The sequence below is a fragment of the Silene latifolia genome, chromosome 10 (genome assembly GCF_048544455.1).
Source record: "Silene latifolia isolate original U9 population chromosome 10, ASM4854445v1, whole genome shotgun sequence".
NCBI classification, from domain to species: domain Eukaryota; kingdom Viridiplantae; phylum Streptophyta; class Magnoliopsida; order Caryophyllales; family Caryophyllaceae; genus Silene; species Silene latifolia.
Window position 1 is genome coordinate 112,334,643 of NC_133535.1, and position 17,612 is coordinate 112,352,254.

A 17,612-nucleotide genomic window follows, 5' to 3' on the forward strand; every position below is an offset into this window, starting at 1 on the left:
GGACGGTTACCTGGAGATTCTTCACAACTTCCATGAACTTACCGAATTGAGAATTCTTTTTATGCTTTGCCAATCTATGAGGGAATGACACTTTGAATTTTTCCGGCACCTTTGCTTCAACATCTTTCTTTGGAGGAGCATCCTCCACATCTTTGACTTTATCATCAACAAGTGGATCATCCACCTTCTTTGGAACATCTTCACTTTCCTTACCTTTTGGAGAAATCTCCAACTCAACAAGTACCTCCTCATCTTCTTTGGGCATGGATGGCCCATCATATTTCGTACCACTTCTTAAGGAGATATCATTAAGGGTAGCATGGTTTCTCACCTTGAGAGGGTAGTTGACCCGTTTTCCTTGAAGAGCTAGATGAGGCAAGTTGAGCCATTTGTTGTTCCAACATCTTGATCGCGGCATTTTGAGCTTGCTCATTCTTTTGGATTTGAGCCAACAATTCCTTTTGCATTTGGACTATCAAGCCCTCTAGCTTACCTCCTCCTTTGTTGTTTTGTTGGCCATTTTGTGGTGGGGGTTGATTTTGTTGGTAATTGTTTTGTGGGGGCCTTTGTTGATTTTGATAACCCGGTGGAGGATTATACTTTTGTTGTTGAGGGACATAGGCATTTTGTTGTGGTGGGGGTTGTGGTAAGACATATTCGGGTGAAATCTTGTATTTGGATTATATGTGTTTAAGAATGTACCCGGTGGATAAGCATTTTGTCTTAAAGAGCTAGAAAGGCATTTACGTCTTCAATAGGAGCTTGGCAATGAGCGGTGTAATGACCCGCACCTCCGCAACCATCACAAATGATGATTTGACTTGTAGAAGACATGGCATTGAGTTATTGAATGGAATCTCTAGCATCCATTTCCGCCAATTGTTGTTGGAGTGAGGCAATTTGAGCTAGAAAGACGGAGTTGTTGGAGTATTATTCTTTACCTTTGAGTGGCGTAATGCGGGAATTGACATATTGTGCATCATGGACCGCCATAGATTCGATCGTGGCATGAGCAAGGTCGTGTCAATTTGATCAAACCGCCCATTGTTGGCGGAATCAAGAATCTTTCGGGATTCGGCACAACATCCATTGTAGAATGTTATAGCTAGAAACCAATCGTCTAGCCCATGATGTGGGCATTGTCTTTGTAGCTCCTTGTACCTCTCCCAAGCTTCATATAAGCTCTCAAGAGCTTGTTGACGGAATCCGGTGATTTGGCTCCTCAAAGTTTGAGTTTTCTCCGGTGGAAAAAACTTTTGATAGAAAGCGAGAGCCAATCTCTCCTAATTGGTGATTCCCATGGCGGTGCGGTCAAGGCTATTGATCCAAAGCTTGGCCTTGTCCTTCAAAGAGAAAGGGAAAAGTTTTCCCTTATTTGGGCTTGAGTGACGCCCTTTGACGGATCATGGAGCAATAATCACAGAAATTTTGCACATGAAAATTGGGATCTTCCAAAGGAATTCCCCCAAATTGCTTCCTCTCCACAAGGCTAATGAAAGCCGGTTTGATCTCGAATTCCGGCACGGTAATTTGAGTAGTTATGATACCGGCCGGAAGCATGGCCGTGGTGGGCTTTGAGTGATCGAAAAGTTTTACCATGTTTTTAGTAGTAGATGGTGGTGGTGGTGGAGATGATGAACTAGAAACCTTCTCCTCTTCAAGAACTTCTAGATCGTCTAAGTAAAACTTTCTAGCACTTTCAACTTGTACGGGAGAAGTGGCTTCTTTCACTTCCTTCCAAAAACGTCGTCTTCTCCTAAAGGTTTTCTCGGGGTCGGAATCCGGTGAAAGTAATTCTCCACTACCAGAGGACCTGGGCATAAGACAACAATTTCTAGGAAAATGATAAGTAACGGTCTCAAGGAACAAGTGTTCCTCAAGACAAAAGAAAACAAGATAAACATCGACAATTCAAAACGTAATAAAATTGTTTCCCCGGCAATGGCGCCAAAATTTGATAGGCTTATCGTGTACCTATGCAAAGATAATTACCCTAAACAACAAATGAATGTAGCAATAGGGGTCGAACACAAGAAAACGGGAATTAAGTTGTGAAATGCTTATGGGAAGATTTCTATCAAGATCGATTTCGTTTTTGGGTTTGGTTGTTTGATGACTAACAAAAACTATGATGTAAATTATATAATAAAAAGGAGTCTAAGGGGATCGGGTCACACATGCAAAGGTAAATATATAATTATGTTAAACTCGGTATTAAAACATTGTCAATTACTTAGGCTTAGAGACACCCACCTTACGGCATTAGTATCAACCATAGACCGGGTCCTAGAGAAACTTTCGTCCATGACTAGGTCGTCCTACTACACATGCTTTGTCTAATTCAATTCCATGCCTCTCGACTTTTAGAATGAATGAACAAACTTAACCAATGGATAAGGCCTTAAACAAAGATTAAACATTATGGTGCAAACATGTGATAGAAACAATTGAACAATATTATTATCAACCTATTTTAACATGTTATATACTTGATTTTGCATGGCTCCTCTAGCCCTTAGACTAGGAAATTTAGCTACTCATATTAAAGTGTAAATTATAAACTATATTGTAAGAAATGCTAAACATGATTGTGTGATTTATATAAACTAAATAATATAACATGTAATATAAATAATGCTAATGAAATGTAAATAAAGTACTAATAATAAACTATGCGTAAACTAAATAGAAATGTAACATTGTGAACTAGAAATAGAAATACCTTAATAGAAAAGAACTTGTATGGAAGAAACAAATAGAACCAATTGCTTGAAATGTATTAAGAACCAAATGTTGATAACTACAAGCTTAACTTATATTGAAATCTAAAATGAAAACTATTGAGAGAATTATAATGCTTAAGGCTATTGTAAATATATGAGACGTAAAAATTAAGATGCCTAAGCTATGAAGCGGCTCCCCTTTATATAGGGGAGGGAGTGAAACGTAAACGAGCTAGAGACAGCCAACCCCGATCGGGGTTGGGGGCCCCAATCGGGGACGTGTGATTCCTGATTAATTTCCTTAATTCCTCAATTAATTGTTCGAGGAATCTCTATGTTTATGTTTAATGCTCCTTAATCATCCGGTATTGCTCTAAATTCATAGCATCCTAAGCTTCTTGGTATCCAATGCTTGCACCTTAATATGGACCTTCTTTTTTTGGCTTGACTTTGCTTTTGACTTCAATTGTAATTCTTACTTCAATCCATCAAATCTTCATGCAAAACCCATGACAACACTTCATGCTAGTCCAACTTTGTTCCTACTTAGCTTAGTGAACTTGGTGTATGCTAAAATGATAGGAAAAAGCCTCTAAATGCTTAGATTCCTACAAAAATGTAACAAACACAACAATACACCTAGAACACAAGATTAGCTCATAAATATACTTTTTAAAGTATGATAAAAATAGAAACCGAGCTAAAATGAGGGGTAAAAGTATATATAAAATGAACACATCAATTTCACACCAAACTTTCTATATAAAAAGCAAGGGTTGACCATTAGAAAAGATTAACCGAAAAAATCATCAAGAGCTTTGAGAGATCTGTACGTAAACGTATTATTTTCGATCAACTGTGTTTTTCAAGCTTATTCTTGCAAATTGCTTTTCACGTTTTCAAACTCGTCTTTTGCAAAATTAGTTTAAGCCGTGTTTTATAAGATCGTTCTTGAGTACACAAGTTCTTATATTCATAAGGATATTTTGTTCTCCATTGTTCCGATTGTTGAACCATATAAGGAGGCAATTTGTGTTGTAATTTTCTCTTTTGTGAGAGAGTGTTTTTGGGGTACGGGGTTGTACTCGGGTTGCACGATCGGAGTAGATCGTGGGGGTTTTCTTTGTAATCGAGTTTGGTTATGAAGAAAATATTAATAAGAGAGAGGGTGGACGTAGACCTTTAGAGAGTAGGTCGAACCACGTTAAAAATCGCGTGTCTCTTGCTTTCTTTTATTTCGTTTGCCTTTGATTTTATTTGTTTTCATTTTTGGTTCACGCATTTGTTCAAACAAACAATAAAGCACAACTATGATTGTTTGAACAGTCATCGAGACTGTTCAATTGGCCTATGTATTGTTTCAGAAGGAAAATCGTGAACGACCTTTTGCCTTAATTTCGCCTTAATTTTAAAAAGGGTACTTAATTCACCCCCTCCCCCTCTTAAGTACCGGGTCGATAAACTCAACAATTGGTATCAGAGCCTCGTGCTCTTGATTGCCTTACCGCAAAGAGTTTGATCCTTTTTGAGTTTATCAGTTTATTTTTTCTTTTCTCAATGAATTCCAAATCTGTCAAATGTCCTGTCTTTGATGGCACGGACTATGGCTGGTGGAAAAATTGTATGATGCATTTCATACAAGGAACAGATTACGAGTGTTGGGTAATCATCGAAAACGGACCTCTAGCTATCACAACCACCAATGCAACTGGTGTGTCTAGTGTAAAAGCGCCCAAGGACTACACATCCGATGATTACAAAAAGGCGGAGAAGAATGCTAGGGCCATATCACTCCTGCAATCCGAAATTGGCAAATCAAAAACTAGTCGTATTGCAGGATGTAAAACCGCCAAACAAATCTGGGATAGTCTAGCACTAGCCTATGAGGGGACCCTGCAAGTAAAGAAACAACGTATTGATCTCTTAATGCAACAATACGAATCCTTTAAAATGCACGAGGATGAACCAATAAAAAGTATGTCTTCACGCTTTTCAAATATAACTAACGAACTTTCAGATGTTGGTAGACAATTTGAAACTGAGGACATTGTTTGTAAAATTTTAAGAAGTCTCACCAAGAAATGGCGACAAAAGGTCGCGGCCATTGAAGAGTGCAGAGATTTAGCCACGCTCACCTGTGAAGCTTTAATGGGATCTCTTATGGCACACGAAATAACTCTTGATAATGATGCCGAAGAGAAACCCAAAGCTAAGGAACTAGCCTTGAATGTCATCTCAAGTGATAATGAAAGTGATCTTGAGGAGGAAGTTGCCTTACTATCTAAAAGAATTGCCAAAACAATTAGAAAGCAAAATCAAGGAAAGTTCGAAAGTTATAAACCAAAAAAATCTGTTTCTTCGTCTTCTTCATCGCGTTCTATATCTAGAATGGGATGTTTTAAATGTGGTGAGCGAGATCATCAGATCCGAAATTGTCCCAAATGAGAAGAAGAAAAAACTAAGGATAAACGTGAAAAGTCTAAGCAGGAGTACAAACGAGCAATGATAGCTGCTGTTAGGGGTGAGTCCGATTCAGAGGACGAGGAACCTTCTGAAAATGAGAAAGATGAGAAGTTCTGCCTACGGTCTATCTACAAGTCTAGATCTCAACGAAACAGAGATGACGACTCTCTAAGGTGTCTTATGGCACACTCTGATGCATCGGATAGGGAATCCGAAGATGAGGTAAATCTCTCAAATCTCAAAATTAAGCTAAGATTAGATCTTTATCTAAAGAAAAAATTGTAAGATTGTTTGATGAGACATTAGATACTAGTTATGAACAAAATAAACGTCTGGAGGCTATGCAATCTGAAATTGAAAGTATTGCGGAGAAAAATATAGAGCTAAAATGAAATCTGAAGAACATTAAAAGACAGACAGTCGACCAGACTGTTCAATCTGAACTCACTGCTGAAAACGAGTCTCTTGTTAGCAAAATCCATGTTTTAACAAATGAACTAGATGAGATTAAAAGAATGCATGTTACTAGTTCAACTTCTTATTCTGAAATTTGTTCTAAGTTTGATAGACTTAATAATGATTATAATTCTCTACTTGATAAGAATAAAAAATTGCTCGTAGTAGTCAAAAATCTTGAAATTGACTTAAGTAATGCGAGAAATGTAGTTGCTAAATGGGAAGGTAGTACTACCGTCCTTGATTTTCTAGTCAATCAATCTAAGAACAACAATAAACTTGGATTAGGCTATGACTCACGTTCTGATTTCAGACAAAGCGATTCTTAATATCGTACTGTCTGGATCCCTGAACAGAAAGTAAACACTCCTTCCGACTGTTCAGTACGGTTTGACGCCAGTACTGCTGAGATTAAGAGACCTAAACCCATTAAGAGAGATTTTCGCAAGCGTAAATATGTGGGTCTACCTGAATACACTCTTTGCAAATTTTGTGGACACACAGGTCACGTATTTAACGCTTGTAAAAAACGCTTAAGTCATCTGGATCAAAACATAAGAGTTCTTAAGAAAATGTGGATTAGAAAAGATGTTTTAGATACCATTCGTTATAAGAAGGGACCCAAACTTGTTTGGGTTCCTAAATCATCTAACTAATTCTCTTTTGCAGGTCCATATGAGAGGAGGCAGCCGTTGGTATCTTGACAGTGGATGTTCACGACATATGACAGGTAATAGACACCAATTTCTCTCATTATCGGCCTACGATGATGGAAATGTGACGTTTGGAGACAACAAAAAAGGTGAGGTACTTGGCACTGGAAAAATTGGTAAGTCTCTTTCACATTCCATTGACGATGTGCTGCTCGTAAGAGGTCTCAAACACAATTTAATTAGTATTTCCCAATTATGTGACAAAGGAAATAAAGTTGAGTTTTATGCAAATCTTTGTTACGTAATCAAGGAAAGTACTAACGAAATTGTTCTTGAAGGTAAGCGAATTAACAACATTTATGTGGCTGACTTAGGAAGTATTCCTAGAGAAACCATTAAGTGTTTAACGGTCATGCAAAACGATCCTATTTTATGGCATAAAAGATTTGAACACGTCGGTTTTGATTCATTGAACAAACTCTACAAACTCGATCTTGTGGATGGTTTACCATCTATTAAATTTTAAATTGAAGGAGTTTGTGATGTTTGTGCTCGATGTAAACATGTCCAAAGCTCTTTCAAATCTAAAAGGTTCGTTAGCACCACTAAACCTCTAGAACTCATTCACATGGATTTGTATGGTCCAATGAGGATTAGAAGTCGAGGTAGACGTCTTTATATATGTGTTCTAGTGGACAACTATTCCCGGTTTGTTTGGACCTTATTTCTACATGCCAAAAGTGAAGCTTTCGAAGAATTTCATGTTTTACTTAAAAAGCTTCAAAACAAACTCGGCCATAAGTTAATCTCCATTAGAACCGACCATGGAAAAGAATTTGATAATGAATCGTTTATATCATTTTGCAGGGAAAATGGTGTGGATCATAATTTTTCAGCTCCTAGGACACCGCAACAAAATGGAGTAGTGGAAAGAATGAATAGAACCTTGGAAGACATGACAAGATCCATGTTGCTTTGTAGCGAATTGCCAAGAAACTTTTGGGCCGAAGCTATGAACACAGCTTGCTATATTCGTAACCGTGTTGCTATTAGATCTATCCATAGAAAAACGCCTTATGAGCTTCTATATGGGCGAAAGCCAAACATTTCACATTTCCTCTGCTTTGGATCAAAATGCTATGTTCATAACAATGGCAAAAACAATTTGGGAAAATTTGATCCAAGAAGCGATGAGGCGGTTTTCATTGGATATTCAAACAAAAGCAAGGCCTATAAAGTTTACAATAAAATAACTGTGTTTTGAGGAAAGTGTCCATGTAATTTTCGATGAAACTAATGTGCTTAACGCTGAATTGCAGGATGATGATGACTTTGAGATTGGATTTGTAAGAGATGATTCACCTGAACTATAGGAGGAGCCCTCATCGTTGGAAGGAACAGGTGCATAACAGTCCACGAATTCAGGGGGAACTGAATAGAACACAAAATTGTCCAGTCGTGGAAAATCACCAAGTCCAAACGAGTCTGAACAGACAGCTGAACCGTTTAATGACACAAATCGGGCTTCCAGCAGCTCTAATGCGTCACGAAATACAGATGTGAATGATGAACAGAATCGAACAGGTGACATGAATGTTCAACCTTCACCAGAAGCAGAAACCTTTGTTCCACGACCATAGAAGCATCAAAGTTCCCATCCTATGGATAACATCTTGACTAACATACATGAGGGAGTCAAAACTCGATCTTCATTGAAAAATTTTTGTGCCCATTATTCCTTTTTGTCTGAACTAGAACCTTCTAATGTTAATGATGCCTTAACTGATTCTGATTGGGTTATTGCTATGCAGGAAGAGCTTAATCAATTTGAGCGAAGCAAGGTGTGGCATTTGGAACCACGTCCAAGAGATCGTTCCGTCATAGGAACAAAATGGGTATATTTCGAAACAAATTGGATGACGCAGGTGTGATTGTGAGAAACAAGGCTAGACTTGTAGTGCAAGGATACAATCAACAGGAAGGGATCAATTACGATGAAACCTTTGCACCTGTGGCAAGACTTGAAGCCATTCGTCTCCTTATTGCCTTTGCAGCTCATATGGGTATCAAACTCTTTCAAATGGATGTTAAGACCGCGTTTCTTAATGGCTATTTGCAAGAGGAAGTATATGTTGAACAACCTCCCGGTTTTTTAGATAGTAATTTTCCTAATCATGTGTATAAATTAGATAAGGCACTTTATGGTCTTAAACAAGCACCTAGGTCTTGGTATGATAGACTATCAAAGTTCCTTATTGAAAATGGATTTCACAGAGGTTCCATTGACAAAACACTATTTCTAAAACCGGTGAAAGAGGACTTATTAGTTGTTCAAATATATGTAGATGATATCATTTTTGGAGCAACTAATGATGTGTTATGTGCCTATTTTTCCAATCTTATGCAATCGGAGTTCGAAATGAGCATGATAGGCGAACTAGGATTCTTTTTTGGTCTTCAGATAAAGCAAACCACACATGGCATAATGATCCATCAAAGAAAATATATCAAGGAGATGCTAAAGAAATTTGGTATGACTACAACAAATCCATTTCCTACACCTATGTGTTCTACACTAAAGCTTGATAAAGATGAGAAAGGTAAAAGTGTTGATGAAAAGGTGTATCGAGGTATGATAGGTTCACTCTTATATCTTACCGCTAGTCATCCAGATATTCTTTATAGTGTGTGTTTGTGTGCTCGGTTTCAGTCAAATCCTAAAGAATCACATTTAACAGCTGTAAAACGTATTCTTCGATATTTTATTGGAACTCAGGATTTATATTTATGGTACCCTATGGATTGCAATTTCACTCTCACGGGGTATTCAGATGCAGATTATGCAGGTTGCTCAGTTGAGAGAAAGAGTACCTCTGGTGTTGCTACCTTTGTAGGACCGTGTCTTATCTCTTGGGCTTCCAAGAAACAAAATACGGTTGCTTTATCTACTGCTAAGAGTGAATATGTCGCTGCTGCTCAATGTTGTGCTCAAATCTTATGGGTAAGACAACAGCTGCGGGATTACGGTATGATCATTAATTGTGTTCCTATTCTTTGTGATAACACTAGTGCAATTAATATTTCAAAAAATCCTGTTCAGCATTCCAGGACAAAACACATTGACATTCGTCATCATTTTCTTCGTGATAACGTGGAAAAAGGAAACATAAGTTTAAAATTTTGTAAAACGGAAGATCAGTTGTCAGATATTTTTACTAAACCTTTGGCTAGAGAACAATTTGAGAAAATTCGGTTGGAATTGGGTCTTCTGAATGATAGCTCGTAGTTAATTTTCTCCTAAAATTTATCTCCCAATGATTGACTAATTTGGAGAAGTCGTGATTGTGTGTTGGCAATTTGTCCTAGGTCTTTGAGGTTGAGGTGCAATCTGCTTGCTCTAGTCGTTTCTGTGTCTCATATAGATTAGTAGCGAATTGACCATTGTGGAATATTAACGTATCTGTAACACCCCCTCATACCAAGGTGCCTTACCAGGACCACCCTACCATGAAAGTGTGTTACCATCTCGGTTGCCCGAGGTTAGTACATATCAAAAGCGTCTGAACTGAGCACATTTATTAAAGTACTGTAAAGTATAAAGTTTACAACATCCAAATCCAAATACTGGTTTAACAAAATACAACTCCAAAGTCTAACAATAAAAGACATCCAACTAAGACTCAGACGGTGATGCTATGACTGGTGATGGCAATACTCCCAAGACAGTCCCCAAGCTCACACTAGCAATACACATCAAGCTTTGCTCACCATCCCCGAATGGATCACCGCAGATTCCACAAACAACAACGGGTCGAGATACTCAAATATTAAGACAAACAAACGGAGAAATCAACGATCATCGCCAATTCCCAATCCTCCATTCTCACACAAGAACCGACTACACACACCGTAGTGTGTAGCCCTGCCAGATTACCCATCGCAACAGGTAATCCTCGCCGCCAGTGGGTGACCGCAGCCGATCCCACCTAGTCCAGCTCCTCAACGAGCGACAACAATCCCTATCCCTTAATGTGCACATCCCCTCCCGTGGCGGGTTCCACGGAGGGCGAACTAGGGTGTGAAGCCACTCCCGCAAGTGACTCCACCACAATCACAATCACATGATATCACAGCCATCTCAACACCCTCACACCAACATCGTCACAACAATCTCCATACTCCGATGATCAACAGATAACAATAATCACAACAAACATGTCTTACAAATAACAGTAAACTGAGTAGGAAACCCTACCTTAGAAATCAACAGTGGAATGAACTTGAACACTCAGAAAGGCTCCTCTACGAAGTCTTCTCCTATACCATAATCATATCACACAATTACACATTGCACAACCCCCATATTCCCAATTCCGTAAATGTACAGTAACCCCAACGAATACAAATAACATAGAATAGAACTTACCAACAGTAGGATGAGGAATTATACGCAAGGACTCCGAAGATTTCACAAACAACAAGGCTATGGGATGATTAGGGAGTGATTAGGGAGAGATTAGGGTTGACGTAGAAATGATGAAGTTGAAATGATGTTTTGAAAACTGACGCGGGATATAAAATAATCTTAAACACTCCCTAATCAAACCGTCAAAATAATACTCGCCAGACCGAATACTCGGTCGAGTAAAGTTATACTCGGCCGAGTATCTGCTACTCGGTCGAGTATTCACTATACTCGGCCGAGTATTCATCGGCAGAACCAAAACAGCTCACAACAACAGCACTACTCGGCCGAGTAGGCTCTACTCGGTCGAGTAGTCACCAAAGAAAATCCGTAGTATTACAGTCTTCCCCCCTTAAAAAGAACTTCGTCCCGAAGTTCACACACTACTCTAAAAACAAGGCACAACACAACGCCACAAGACTATACTAACCACATAAAACAACACCAAAGAACTACACAAGTCACCACAAAATCACTACCCCGACTCAAAGCAAAACAACAAAATAAGACAAAACACGACCGCAACCATCTCCTACCCCCCTAAAAAGACAACGGTTACGTCCCCGTAACCAAACATACCTGATCAAAAAGCTTAGGAAAACGTTCTCGCATAGCTTCCTCGGGTTCCCATGTGGCTTCCTCCACGTTATGATTAGACCAAAGGACCTTGAGTAAGACCGTCTCACCATTACGGGTCTTACGAACCTTGCGCTCAAGAATCTCCTTAGGAATCTCGGCGTAGGACAAGGATTCATCAAGCTCGATGTTCTCCATTTCAAGGATATGCGACGGATCGCTCACATACTTCCGAAGTTGAGATACATGAAAAACATTGTGTACTCTATCCAAAGCCGGTGGTAATGCTAACCGGTAAGCTACCTCGCCAACACGGTCCAAGATCTCATAAGGACCTATAAACTTTTGGCTTAGCTTACCCTTTTTCCCAAACCTCATAACACCTCGCATAGGTGACCCTTTCAAAAGAACCTTGTCACCTACCGTAAACTCAATGTCCCTGCGGTGTAAGTCGGCGTAGCTCTTCTGACGATCTTGAGCTGCTCTCATCTTTTGCCGAATTAACTGGACTTGCTCAACCATATCTTGAACCAGCTGTGGCCCTAAAACCACCGTCTCGGAACTATCATCCCAACAAACTGGACTTCGGCAGTTCCGGCCATACAAAGCTTCAAAAGGTGCCATCCCAATGCTTGTATGATAACTGTTATTGTATGAAAACTCGATCACATCAAGCCTGTCTTCCCAACTGCCCCCAAACTCCATAACACATGCCCTCAACATGTCCTCTAAGGTCTTGATGGTCCGTTCCGTCTGACCATCGGTTGCTTGGATGAAAGGTCAGTACTCATCTTTAAAGTTGTACCCATCAACTCTTGCAGCTCTTGCCAAAACTTGGATATGAACCTCGCATCACGATCAGAAACGATATCTTTAGGTATACCATGTAACCGAACCACATGCCTCCTGTAACCCAATGCCAGCTGCATCTTAGACCAAGTATCTTTCATGGGAACGAAATGGGCTGACTTGGTTAACCGATCAACAATCACCCAAATCATGTTGTTACCTTGTTGTGACCTAGGCAACCCCACAATGAAGTCCATTGAGATCGACTCCCACTTCCACTCGGGTACTTCCAAAGACTGAATCTTACCTTGTGGTCTCCTTTGTTCACCCTTGACCCTTTGACAGGTCAAACATATGGCTACAAACTCAGCTACATCTCTCTTCATATTTGGCCACCAAAAAGTCTTCTTAAGGTCTTTATAAAGCTTGTCACCACCCGGGTGAACTGAATAGGGAGTGCAATGAGCCTCCGTCAAGATCACTCTCCGCAACTCTGCATCCTCAGGAACACACCATCTCCCATCAAAACGAACACTCCCATCTGAATGGATAGAAAACCTGGAAACCGTTCCACTCTCTACCTTTGACTTCCACTCCTGAATCTTAGGATCAAGCTCTTGCTTACTCTTGATGTTCTCATACAACTCTGGCTCGATCGTCAAATCCCCGATGGTATCCCCCTCTCGAATCATAAAGATCCCCAACCTAGACATCTCATCCCTCAACTTCAGCAAGGACATAGCTGTACATAGCGAATGAACGCTCTTCCTACTCAGTGCATCTGCAACAACATTAGCCTTACCCTCGTGATAGATGATCTCCATATCATAATCTCCAATCAGCTCCATCCACCGTCTCTGTCGCATGTTAAGCTCCTTCTGAGTGTAGATATACTTTAGACTCTTATGATCAGAGAACACCTTAAAAGTTGCTCCATAAAGGTAGTGCCTCCAAATCTTAAGAGCGAACACAACTGCACCCAGCTCCAGATCATGAGTAGGGTAGTTCTCCTCATATTGCTTCAGCTGCCTCGAAGCATAAGCTATGACTTTCCCTTCCTGCATCAAAACACAACCAAGACCATTCTTTGAAGCGTCGGTATATATCTCAAAATTCTCACAACCCTCTGGCAAGGCTAGGATAGGAGCTGTGGTCAAACGTTCCTTTAAGGTCTGAAACGCCGTCTCACAACTCTCATCCCAAACAAATCTGACTTCCTTCCTCATCAAAGATGTCATAGGCCGCGCTATGGTAGAGAAATCTTTCACAAATCTCCTGTAGTAGCCGGCAAGGCCTAAGAAACTCCGAATCTCAGCAACATTCTTCGGCGATTCCCACTTGGTAACGGCCTCAATCTTACTAGGTTCCACGGATACCCCCTTCTTAGATATTACATGGCCCAGAAAAGCCACTTCCTCTAACCAGAACTCACACTTGGATAGCTTGGCATAAAGCTGATTTTCTCTCAAGGTCTGCAGGACTATCCTCAAGTGCTCCTCATGCTCTTCCTTAGTCTTAGAATAGACTAAGATATCGTCGATGAAAACAACCACAAACCTATCCAAAAACGGTGTAAAGATCCGATTCATCAAATCCATAAAAGCTGCTGGCGCATTGGTCAACCCAAAAGGCATCACCACGTACTCGTAATGACCATATCGAGATCGGAATGCTGTCTTAGGAATATCCTCATCTGCTATCCTCAGCTGGTGATATCCCGACCTAAGATCAATCTTGGAAAACACACATGCTCCACTAAGCTGATCAAACAGGTCGTCAATCCTAGGCAACGGATACTTGTTCTTCACTGTGACACGATTGAGCTCTCTGTAATCAATGCACAGTCTCATACTCCCATCTTTCTTCTTTACAAAAAGAACTGGAGCTCCCCACGGTGACACACTAGGCCTGATGTAACCCTTGCCTAGCAACTCATGTATCTGCTTTTTCAACTCGCGCAACTCTTTAGGTGCCATACGGTAAGGTGCTTTAGATATAGGACCCGTTTCCGGCTTAAGCTCCACGCTGAAATCAACATCCCTCTTGGGAGGCAAACTCGGTATCTCCTCGGGAAAAACATCTTCGAACTCTCTCACCACGGATATCTCGGAAGTCGCTTCGGTGGCTCTACTCGGTGGTCTCTCACATGACAGAGAATCAAGGGACACTTCTTCCTCAAACATGACTTTAAAGTCATCACAGCTATGAACCTACACTTAGGCTTTACCACAAACCCTCTATAGGACACCCTAATACCCTTGGGACCCTTTAAGGACACCCTTTTTGCCGACAATCTATTCTCGGCATCATACTTACCCACCCAATCCATCCCGACAATCACCTCGAACCCATCCATAGGAAACTCTAACAGTCTCTTGGTAAATCTACCCCTCCAACTACCATGGATACTCCCTTATACAACTTGAGACACGACACAGACTCCCCTGAAGGTATGAACACATCATCTTTTACAACCTCAAACTTCTCCAAACCCATAGACACAAAGATGACTCTTAGACACAAAAGAATGTAGCCCCTAATCAAACAAAACAAAGGACGGTACATTATGAACAAGAAAGGTACCGGTAACTACATGAGCATCATCATGTGCTTCCCGCTTGTCCATCATGAAAAGCTTTCCACTTTTTTTCCGTCCTCCACCCCGAATCAAAGCATTGGAGGTACTTGGCTTGGTTGCTTAATCTCGAGTGGTCTTTGTTGTTCGGCGCCGATAAGATCCACCACCACCGCGGTTGTAACCGCCCTGGTTGCCCTGTCCACCTCTGTTGCCCCATGAACCTCCCGGTCGGTTACTAGCAAAACTCGAGTCGGGCCCCGAGAAAAATTCCCCGGCCGAGCTCCCGAACCGATCTTGGCCCGTAGCTCGTGCACTCCCGTCTTTTGTGGCCTATCCCACCACAGTTGAAGCATGTAAGGTTAGAGTTGTCACTCACACTCCGACCTCCATTCTTTCCCCACCACGAGATCCTCCCGAAAAACCAGCTCCCCCGAAAAAAGCCTTAACATGGGTCAAGTTCCCTTTCTTGTTGGCCGGTGACTCGTTGTTTCCACCATCAGCCTTCCTCTTTTCAAAGCAATGATCCTCTCATCGATCTCTCTTGAGAGATATACCATTCTCTCAGCTTGACCCGCTCTCAGGTACACTTTCTTGAGGTCAGTAGCAACCCCAGCTGGCATACGACTCACGATCTTAGCAGATAAACCCCTCTCAAAACGGAGAGCCAAACCTCTATGTCCTAGCTGCATGTCCTCAACATAACGAGATAGCTCCAAAAACCGATGATAGTAGTCAGTGACCGTCATCTCCTCAGTCATGGTGAAGGAATCAAAGTCAGATCTCATCTTGTGTCGGATATGCTCCGGCACGAACTGCTCCCTCATAGCACTCTTCAACCCAGACCAAGGAATAGCTCCTTCTGCCTGGTAAAAAGCTCTAGCATCTTCCTTGACATTTTGCCACCAAACTGCAGCTTCACCTCTTAGGTAGTACACTACCTGCTCAACAATCATGTCTTCGGGGCACTTAACCATTTCCATGAGAGCTTCAATCTCACGGTGTCACTTCTCGAGTAGCTTTGGTTCACCTACCCCATCATATGTGGGAGGGTTGAAGCGAGCAATGATGATGCTGAGCTGAGTTGCATCCATCGACTTCTCGTTCCCCTTTCCCGCATTTTTGAGAGCTTCAAGGAGAGCCTCTTGTTTCTCAATCATGCGAGCAACCTCATCAAGAGTCATCTCCGAAGCTTGGATATGCGCGGGAGTTCTTTTGGGCGGCATACTGAGCTGACAAGAAACACGGAAACGTAAACACAAAAGCCTACAACTCAAAACGTAATAACCTTCCGCTAAAAGAACACTCGGCCGAGTATACAACCATACTCGGTCGAGTAACGACTACTCGGTCGAGTATCTTAGATACTCGGTCGAGTATTCGACTCCAGAAGCGAACGTCAAAAACTCAAAAACAACACTCGGTCGAGTTAAAACAACACTCGGCCGAGTAGACCCTACTCGGTCGAGTATACTTTCTTACTCGGTCGAGTTATCACATACAGTAGCTACTGCTACTCACTGCCAATCAATACTCGGTCGAGTGCTTGGTTACTCGGCCGAGTGCTCCCTACTCGGTCGAGTACCTGCCCTGCTCGGCCAAGTCACAGAATAGACGGGTATACAGTATAAAGTTCTCTATCATGCTCACTATTCCCGCAACGAACACATAACATCAAGGACTTTAATGCCACGTTACAATCACATCAGCATACAATTCAAATATCAAGAACTTTAATGCCACGTTATAATCATATCAGCATACAATTCATGCATATGCTAAATCCAACATGACAAACATTCACACACCCGTCACATCCTCCATTTCTCCCATCACCACACTTACAACTTTCAACACACACACTTTCAACTATCAACTATTACCAACATGCATCTTCACATACATGTACATACAAAACCTAACTCTCATCACACTTCCCCATGTTACCGGCTCGAGTTAGTGAGGGCCAATTTGCGACTCCGGGACGTCTCTCGAGTCTTTGCGGTAGCTCCAAACAACTCTCCCCGGGTTCATTTTATTTAGACTCCCTAGGTTCATTAAATTTATTTGTTTAGGTGCCGGAATCTTCGGCTCTGATACCACTTTGTAACACCCCCTCATACCAAGGTGCCTTACCAGGACCACCCTACCATGAAAGTGTGTTACCATCTCGGTTGCCCGAGGTTAGTACATATCAAAAGCGTCTGAACTGAGCACATTTATTAAAGTACTGTAAAGTATAAATTTTACAACATCCAAATCCAAATACTGGTTTAACAAAATACAACTCCAAAGTCTAACAATAAAAGAAATCCAACTAAGACTCAGACGGTGATGCTATGACTGGTGATGGCAATACTCCCAAGACAGTCCCCAAGCTCACACTAGCAATACCTGTCAAGCCTGCTCACCATTCCCGAATGGATCACCGCAGATTCCACAAACAACAACGGGGTCAGTATTACTCAAATATTAAGACAAGCAAACGGAGAAATCAACTGATCATCGCCAATTCCCAATCCTCCATTCTCACACAGTAACCGACTACACACTGAAGTGTGTAGCCCTGCCAGATTACCCATCGCAACAGGTAATCCTCGCCGCCAGTGGGTGACCGCAGCCGATCCCACCTAGTCCAGCTCCTCAACGAGCGACAACAATCCCTGTCCCTTAATGTGCACATCCCCTCCCGTGGCGGGTTCCACGGAGGGCGAACTAGGGTGTGAAGCCACTCCCGCAAGTGACTCCACCACAATCACAATCACATGATATCACAGCCATCTCAACACCCTCACACCAACATCGTCACAACAATCTCCATACTCCGATGATCAACAGATAACAATAATCACAACAAACATGTCTTACAAAGAACAGTAAACTGAGTAGGAAACCCTACCTTAGAAATCAAC

The 17,612-nt window shown here is 41.4% G+C and overlaps 1 non-coding gene across 1 annotated transcript; it reads left to right on the plus strand.

The window, feature by feature from the left end:
• The first annotated feature begins 1,122 nt into the window (after positions 1-1,122).
• On the plus strand, positions 1,123-1,229 carry LOC141610206 (small nucleolar RNA R71). Its single transcript, XR_012528099.1, has one exon. It is a non-coding gene; the product is annotated as a small nucleolar RNA R71 (small nucleolar RNA).
• The last annotated feature ends 16,383 nt before the right edge of the window (positions 1,230-17,612 follow it).